General features: G+C 36.2%; 1 long non-coding RNA gene across 1 annotated transcript in view; it reads right to left on the bottom strand.

The window, feature by feature from the left end:
- Nucleotides 1-2385: 2385 nt before the first annotated feature.
- The window catches only part of LOC125282057 (uncharacterized), a 45173-nt gene continuing 38354 nt past the window's right edge, over nucleotides 2386-9204 (bottom strand). Inside the window, exon 5 of the long non-coding RNA XR_007189190.2 lies at nucleotides 2386-2655. This is a non-coding gene — a long non-coding RNA (uncharacterized LOC125282057). The remainder of the gene's footprint in view (nucleotides 2656-9204) is intronic.

The following is a 9204-nucleotide window of genomic DNA, read 5'->3' as shown; positions in this document are numbered from 1 at the left end:
TCAAGCATAAGGTCAATTTAAGATCTCCATTTCCTTATTAATAAAATCCTAGGTAAGTAGGTTTTAAAGAGACTTTCCCTGCTGGCTTGACATTTGCTGCCATATTGCAGACAACAAAGTAAGAAACTTAATGCACAGAAAAGTTAAGTGACTTGAAGAATCACAGGGCATGTTAGTAATCAATTTGAAATCTACTACATCATTTATATATCTCAGGTTGCACATATTTTAGGTCAAATGCAAACACACATGGTGAATCCCCCAAAACAAAAGCAAAGAAATAGTAATCATAATTGCCACCACAGAAAAGAATCTGTCCTCACAAGGCCAAAGGATCTATTTTCTTTTCCAAATCTCCATTTGCATATCACATACTGGGCTCTTAGAGGTTAATGGTTATAGAATGAAAAAAAAAAAAAAAAAGAGAGAGATAAATGTGGAAGAGAACTGAAAAATTTGTCATGTCGTAGTCCAGACAGTACCTAAGATGTATTGCATAAAATATTTGTCAGCAAATGCACTTCAATCTCTGTAGGGTTCTCTACACTTGAAAGAACAGATGTTCATTGTGTTTGATGAGCTACAAAACCGTTGCCTGCACTGAAAACAAAACAACCCGGAAAGAAGTGACATTGACATTGACATGTGGCAAAAGCAGTCACTTCACAGCAAATTTGTGTTCAATCATTTATACCTTCCTTGAGTATTCTGTAAGGTTCCAGTAACAAAATATCGGGAAAATAGTTATTTGTTTTGCCCGATTTTATTATGGATTTGTTTACTTCATTTTCCCCTCAAGCTGGGAGACACAATACTAAATGTATGTAACACATTTTTTTTTGAGCAATACAAGTAATACAAAAATGATTGCATTCTCCTTATAAAAATGGGACACTAGTAATCATGAGTTACAAATTAAAATTCTTTCATATTCTCCTTTATCTCCCATAATCAGTTACTGGTTTTAGGGTTTTTGTGTATGTTTACAAGCAATAATATCTGATAATATGCCTCCGTATACAGTTTATATAGATACACACTATAAGTATAAAATGTCTGTGTTTGTTATGTATGTAATATTTGGGCTACAGAGTTGTAAGGTGTTTATTTTTGTGCGCATTATATTATTTCTCAAATATAAAGATCTTGTTTGATCTTTTTAAAGTTTAATACTGAGCTAATGTTAAGTCAGTATGTTCTGATACGATCACGGCAGTTCTTAAAATGTAGAAATAATTCCATACTTGTATAGTTAGTAGCATTCCCCCGGCCCTCCTACTTCCCCCAGGTAACTTACCTCTCTCTACAGAGCCCCATGACCTAGCAGCTACAAAGCTAACACTTGGCGTAGCAGATCTTGCTCCCGTGCCCTGGGCAGTCAGCAACTTTCCTGAATGGCCAAAACAGTTAATTATTATCAACATCACCCCTGGATACATCAAAATATAATTTGTCATTTTGCCGTTGGTAATTTCTTCTCCCACTTTCTTATATTACCTCTCTTCATAACACTTTCTACCTTCTAATAAACTAAAAAATGTAATTATAATTTCATTCATGTGCTGGGGTAAGGGTTTTTGTGTGTGTGTGCTCCTTACTGCTATATCCCAAGTGCCAGGCATATGGTAGGCTCAGTGAATGTTTATTGAATTAATATTCTCATGTTCCTAGCAACATTGAAAATCTTTGTGCTAGTAAAATAAATCGAAAATATCACATTGGTTTGTCAGTTAACATTTCCTAGACTGCAACTGAGATCAAACATTGTATTTCAAATGGTCATTGCTTATTTATTTTTTAAAAAAAGATTTTTTATTTATTCATTTGAGAGACACAGAGACAGAGAGAGCACAACCAGGGGGAGAGGCAGAGAGAGAGGGAGAAGCAGACTCCCTGCTGAGCAGGGAGCCTGATGTGGGGACTTGATCCCAGGACCTGGAAATCATGATATGAGCCGAAGTCACCCAGGTGTCCCTCAAATGGTCATTGTTTATATAAGTATATACATTCTATAAATTGTCAGATTATATGTCAGTTTATTGTTAACAGATTTTTTTCTTATATTGTTTTTCAATAAATTGTTTAAATCCTTATACTTTTTCTGAGGGCTACTTTGCTTCTGATTTAATTATCAATTATTCTTTCCACTCCTTTAAATTTAATCTGCAGATATAGTTTGACTTCTTTTATAATTCCAGGGCAGAATTTTTTAAATTCCATTATTTAAAATTTTTGCTTTTTGTTCCTAATGACCAATGTCATTTCACTGCAGTAAGAAAAAGGGGCTTGCCTGATTTTTTATTTTGAAAATGTATTTTTATAATTTTCAGTAAAAGTTAGCTATATTAGATAGGCCGAGCAGGTTTGCAGTCTTGTATTGTACAACCTCAGGGCCTCGGTGACCTATTATGTAAACGTTCTTTCTCCCTGTTCTTGCTCCACGTGGGTGTGAAGGCTCAATACCACACAGTCACTCAGTACTCAGGCTTTTGGAGCCTCCAAGACATATAGCGGTGACACAGGTACCATGCAGTCTTCTCAAACCTGGGGAGAAGAGAGCTTCAGCGCTTGACCTGGCATTCATCTCTTCTCCACACAGATCATCTGCCAGAACTGGTCACATGGCCACATGCCTCCCCATCAGGGAGCTGGAAACTGTGAACAAACACATGGGATATTGGGTGGATATGTTCCTTTACTAATGTTTCCTTCTAGTTCCCAAATATTCCTTTGCTCTTTTCTTTCCTTAAATGAAACCAAATCAAATCCTTCTTAAGGGAACAAAACACAAACTTTGTCCACTCTGTGTGTGGTCTCTGGGTGATAGGTGGTGGTCCCTGCATCATTTTGAAAATGTCTCTTCTTGGTCCAGAGGACCTGATAAATCCCGTTGCTATCCCCTCATACTTTTGTACAATGATGGAACTGGGATAGCCCAATTACAATGAATTTTTCCTGGTAGAAGGACAAAGCCGCTTATAACATTTCTGAAATGGTGAGGGTTGATATTATGAGGGTGCTTTTCCTGGGAGTAATAACTGTTTCCTAATTAGGTATTGATTTTACTTCTAGCAGAGACTCCTTTGTTCATTTTTCTCTCTGGTCCCTGACTCTGCACTCTCGGATGCTCTTATGGACTGAATGCTTGTATGTTCCCCAAATTCATATGTTGAAGTCCTAACCCCCAGTGTGGCTACGTTTGGAGAAAGGGGCTTTTAAGAAGTAATCAGGTTAAATGAAGTTATAAAGATGGGGTCCTGATCCAACAGGATCAGTGTCCTTACAAGAAAAGACACCAGCATGCTTGTTTTCTCTCTCTCTCTCTCTGCACAAAGGCCATGTGAGGGTATAGCAAGAAGGTCAGTTTTAAGCTAGGAAGTAAGCCTTTATCAGAACCCAGAAACCAGCTCAGCCAGACTTGATCATGGACTTCTATCCTCCAGGGCTGTAAGAGAAGGATTTTTTTCTGCTGTTTAAGCCACCAGGTCTATAGTATTTTGTAAATGGCAGCTGAGTTGACTAATGGAGGGACATTTCCTTGCTCTCGTTCTCGGTGAGCACAGCCTTGGTCGCTGTTGAGGAATAAACCCAACCTTCAAGTCCCCTCTGTACTCACAGCAGGTGGGCAGGGGGCCCAAAGGCTCTTTACTTTCATAGAGTCGTAGCAATTTTCACCTCTAGACTCATAGTTTGTTTAGCACTGCAGTCTCTATTCGTATCTGTTTGAATCCAGTCAATTCCGTGTGCCAGTTATTTTTGAAAAATAGTTTTTAGTTCTACTATCTTTCTTTACTTTCTTGCCAAATGCATCTCTCACAAATTATGCTCTCAGGCTTCTCTGGCAAAGCTGTACCCCTACTCTGATTTGTATCCTGAATCATTTTATGCACTGACAGGTACTACTAGTTGTCATAACCATTATACTGATATAGTTTCCTGTATCAACTTAATCAGGTAAGAAGTTCAACAGTAAGAAAAAAGGTTACACCCTTAATCTAATTTTTGCTGTGAGGATGAACTTCAAAGGCCTTTTTTGCTCACATATTTTCATGGTTTTATCCCCTATTGTAAAGGTTAAAAAGTAATTCACTGCTTCAATATTTGTACACCCAGAAATTTTCAGATTTCTTCATTACTTTCTATTTTGGTTTGAAAACATTCTAATTATTTTCTGAGCTTTTCATTTTTATGAAATACCTAGTCAAATCTAGTCAATAACAATCAATAAATAGTATTGTAATTCAATTCTTCATAATCTTCCCCAAGAACTAAAAGTTCACCAAGCCTAAAAACAAAACAAAACAAAACAAAACAGTACATCAAGCCTATATCATCTGGCTTCCAAGTTAGGTCTGATGAGTTTTACTAAATGCTTTATTATCTCAAGACATAGAGTACTATCTTTCCATTCTCAGGAATTAATTTCTTAATTGGTGATCACCTGGCCCTTAAAATAATGCCAGCCATTTTAGGCATCTGTTATGGTAACCTCATTTCCAATGAGTAATAGGATAGGATAGGATGGGATAGGTAACACTATAGTAACAACATCAAAATTTCAAGGGCTTGAAAGAGCATACCTATTTCTAATTCTGATGGCATGTATGATGTAAGCTAGCAGAGGTTTCTGCTCCATCAGGAAGTGGGATCTTTTCCTCCACCCTTTGAATTTGGACTTGGCTCCTGACCTGATTTTCCCAATGGGATAACAGGAAATGTGATACAAACAGAGCCTTGAAATGACTAGGGCATTGGAGTTTGCTCTTGCTTGGTACACTTGAAACCATAAGAGAGCCATATGAATAAGTCCATGCTAGTGTTCTAGAAGATGAGGGGACACATGGAAACAATGTAAACACCCTGAGTCACAATTTACTTCCAGAGATAGGAGGGAGACCATTTTAGATCATCTAGCCGACCAACCAGCTATCTACATGTATACGATAGAGCCCAACGGAAATCATGTGAACTCCCTCAGACCAGAAGAATTATCTATCCACTAATAGGATCATGAGTTAAATGAAATAGTCGACTTTTTAAGTCCAGAAGTTTATTAAGACAGATACATTTTTTAAGTTTTTAAGTTTTAGATTTTTTTTGGTGCAATAGCAAAGTCTAACTGATACACCAACTAATATCTCTCTAGCAGGGCGCTGCTGTAACAAAAAGTTAAAACATGTTGCATTCGTTTTGGGTCTGGGGTTGGTGAAGACTGGAAAAGCAGCAAGGAAATTGTGGAGGTTGGAGAAAGCGACAGTGAAACTTTTGGAAAATTGGGAACCTGTATTATACAGTGGTGGAAGAACTGTTAGAACTGCTGCCTGTGGTAACTTGGAATACAGAAATGTACCCAAGGAACCTGAGGACTTGGCTAAATAATTGGTAGAATTTAACATAGGAAATTCACAATATTTGTCTCTTTGAATAAGTAATATTTACCAATTTTCTCAGATACCACATCTTCTTTATCCATTCATCTGTTGATGGACGTCTGGGATCTTTCCATAGTTTGGTTATTGTGGACATGGGAGCTCTAAACATTGGGGTGCAGGTACCCCTTCGAATCACTATGTTTGTATCCTTTGGATAAATACCTAGCAGTTGAATTGTTGGGTCATAGGGTAGTTTTATTTTTAACTTTTTAAGGAGCTTCCATACTGTTTTCCAGAGGAATTTACACTAATTTTTAAGTAATCATGCCCAAACTACATGTTGTATATATGGATATTTCAATTACAAAATCCTACCATATCAAGGCAATTACTGTTTTAGTTCTCATGTATTTCCTATGATATTTATGCATTTTTATTTTGTCATTTGTAGCAGCCTCTGGTGACTGTCTTCTAAAATAACTTTACCTTCTTCTCCTTTGCTTACAGACTCCAATTTAGTCCCCTCTTATGGGAAGATCACTTTATTCCTTTATCAGGGAGTATAATCTGAGTTTGTCTGAAGTAGATCAATGATGCCAATTGCATTCTTCTTTACAGTGAATAGTGTATGGGAATGTGACTCAATTCTGTCAATAAGATGTGAAAAAATGTCTTCAGGGACTTTTAGGCCAAAAATGTCCATTATTTAAAAAGGAACCATGAGGGAGAAACAGTCTTTCTATCTGATGTTGCTGTGTCTGAATGAGATGCACAGAATTGTTGCTGACTTAAGAGGAGAGGAGGTCCCCACACATTAAATGCGGCAAGGAGAAAAAGGAAAAAACTGGGTTTTCAATTAAATAACAAAACCTGGCAAAACCGTACCAATAAATTTCAGGTTATGTAAGATAATAAGTTTCCTATGCTTAAGCCACTTGAGTTGAGCTTTTCTACTACTTGTTGCGGAAAGCAGCCTACTTGTCACCCTGTGATGCAGTGGTGCATTTCTATTTCTGATCATTGTGAAACCCAACTTCCATGCGCTTTGGCCTAAATGAAAGTTTATTCACATGAAATCAAAAGGTCAATCCAGAGCAATTGGTACTTGCGATGCACTCTTTCTCCATTTTTCTCTCTCTGTACCAGCTTTTTTTTTTTTTAAATAATGTGAGGTGAAATTCACACAACAAAATCAAACAATTAAAAGGAAACAATTCGGTGACATTTAGTACCTGCACACTATGGTGAAACCACCACCTCTATCTAGTTCCCAAACGTTTCCATCAAGTCAAAGTACATATGGCCATATGAGTCTAGCTCCTTGAGAGCAAGGCATGTTCAATATATGTCTGCATATATCCAAGATATAACACAATTCCTGGCACACAGTAGATATTTAAAATACGATCTTTAAAAACATAAGGAGAGTTGTTTCTCTACTACTGAAATTTTTTATAAAAATAAACCTAAATCTAGATCCCATAACGCATTTAATAAAATCATTCATTATTGACAGATCAGGTCAGTCAATATCATAGAACTGGCCATTTTTTAAGATTAAAATAAAAGATTACAGAAAAATGCAATATTTTGAGAAAAAATATTTACAGATGTTTTGATACATTGGAGAGAGACAATCTATCACTTTAAGCAAAGTAACCTGTATCATTGCATTAGTATAAGTAAATATTTACATATTATAAGATAAAGTACGCTATACTTAATATAAATTAGTATAAACATATAGTAGTATATAAACTACATTTTATTTTAGATTTGTATTTAACATTATAAATATATATAACAAAATAATATAAAGCATTGTTATACATATGTGTAAATATGCATATTCACAAATATACATATGTATGGAAATTAATAAATTTGGAAAAAGTTAAAACCAAAATTAAAAAAAATTCCAAAAATTAAAAAGGTAAAATGTGGAAAAATGTTTTCCTACTGTTTATGGACTAAGTCTGGTCTAAATTGTTAATGTAAGAAATATATTATTGTATTTCTGAAAATCATTATTGAATAACAGTTGTTATTCCACTGTAGATATTTTTTTCCTATCCTTTTTTTTAAAAAAAGATCTTATTTATTTATTTATTTAACAGAGAGAGAGGCAGCAAGAGAGGGAACACAAGCAGGGGGAGTGGGAGAGGGAGAAGCAGGCTTCCCGCTGACCAGGGAGCCCAATGCGGGGCTTGATCCCAGAACGCTGGGATCATGACCTGAGCCAAAGTCAGACGCTTAACGACTGAGCCACCCAGGCGCTCCCCACTGTAGATATTTTCTTATGTTCACATTAATTTTTAGGTTTTGTTACTTGTGGGAAATGTTTACATTTCAAAAGAAGATTCTGAAAAAAAAGATGCGGAAATAGATAATCTTGCCTCAGCAGTTGGAATGCTCAGACACCACCACTAAGGAGTTATGAAACACTTGCTATGCAAAGGAGGGGTGAAAAACACATCTACAAGCTGGCATTTCAAAAAAGCAAACAGAAGGCACACATTTTAATGGGCTTTTTGGTTTTTTCAGTAACATCACATTTTTGATAAATTAGACCCTACATTCAATCTTAATTTAATAGAGACTTTTCAAAGACAGTTGTAATAACCAGGGTTCTCATGTTGCTCAGTGGGTCAAGGTCACAGATCTGACATCAACATTGGCTGGTTAGTTTAAACTAGAAAGTTTTGACCTACTTGTGAGGAGTCCACTGGCCTCTCACAAGTGGGCCTCAGTGAAGGTGCTAATATCTCAGCAAGTACTTACCACAAACAGTGAAATAGTCTAGAATATTGTTGTAGCAGAGTGAGTAACATCTTTCCATTCCAAAGCTAACCAAGCTAACATCTGCAATTTTACTCAGTATCAAGGGATCATTTAAAAAGAGGAATCATAATTCACATCAACAAATGAGTCCTACCTACCTATGATCATATCTTCCACACATAAATTTACTCATTCGCTACAATTACCAGCTGCTTCAGTTACTGTTTTCTGTGTGTGTGTGTTTGTGTGTGAGTAGGAGTTATTTTTATCCACATTTTACAGATAAATATCTATCTACTACCTATGTCAACAAAATTTGTATTTGAAAATTGTCAATTTACTATGAAGATGAAAAACTGCAGTATACATTCATCTGAAAGTAATACTGTTTCCATTCTCTGCCAACAAAATAACTAAGAAGATAGTACTGATTAGACCTTTAGGGCTTGGTACCCTTGTGTGGGGAAATACCTTGATACAATAGTAAGCCCCAAGTATACTAAAAAGAAAGATTTCCAGTAGTCATGGAACAGAAAGGTTCACAGACGAAATTAAAATGCTCAAATCACAAAGTTTATTAATTATGTTTAAAACATATAGCATAAAACAAGGGAAAAGAAATGAAGTAAGTTAACACATTTAGGATGGTATGTAAGTGTCTTGGAAGGACTATATTACCTACATCCGTGGTACACAATATTCAATTGCCTTATCTCTTTGCCTTTCCTATAATGACATGGTTACCAGAATGAAAGCTGAAGTTCAAGCAAGAAAGCCCAACTGGGGGAAGATGCACAGAGCAAATGATATACTCTTGCTTTATCAGAGAGACACAAGACAAGGTTGCCTGGCTAATAGCTATATATTGCCGATTAACTTGCTGAACAGAACGGTCATGGGTTTTATGTGAATTTCTTGGACACAGAATTGTCAGGGCCAAAATGGGTGTCACCAATGGGTAGCTGAATTAAGATGTTATAAATAATGAGTGCTTCATATGTCCCATGTATATTTAATGCATCCTGTTAGAGCTTCCGGTGCCTCATGCACA

Source organism: Ursus arctos, unplaced genomic scaffold (genome assembly GCF_023065955.2).
Source record: "Ursus arctos isolate Adak ecotype North America unplaced genomic scaffold, UrsArc2.0 scaffold_20, whole genome shotgun sequence".
In the NCBI taxonomy this organism is placed as follows: Eukaryota; Metazoa; Chordata; class Mammalia; order Carnivora; family Ursidae; genus Ursus; species Ursus arctos.
Note: the sequence above shows the minus strand (reverse complement) of the source record. Positions and strands in the feature narration are given on the sequence as shown.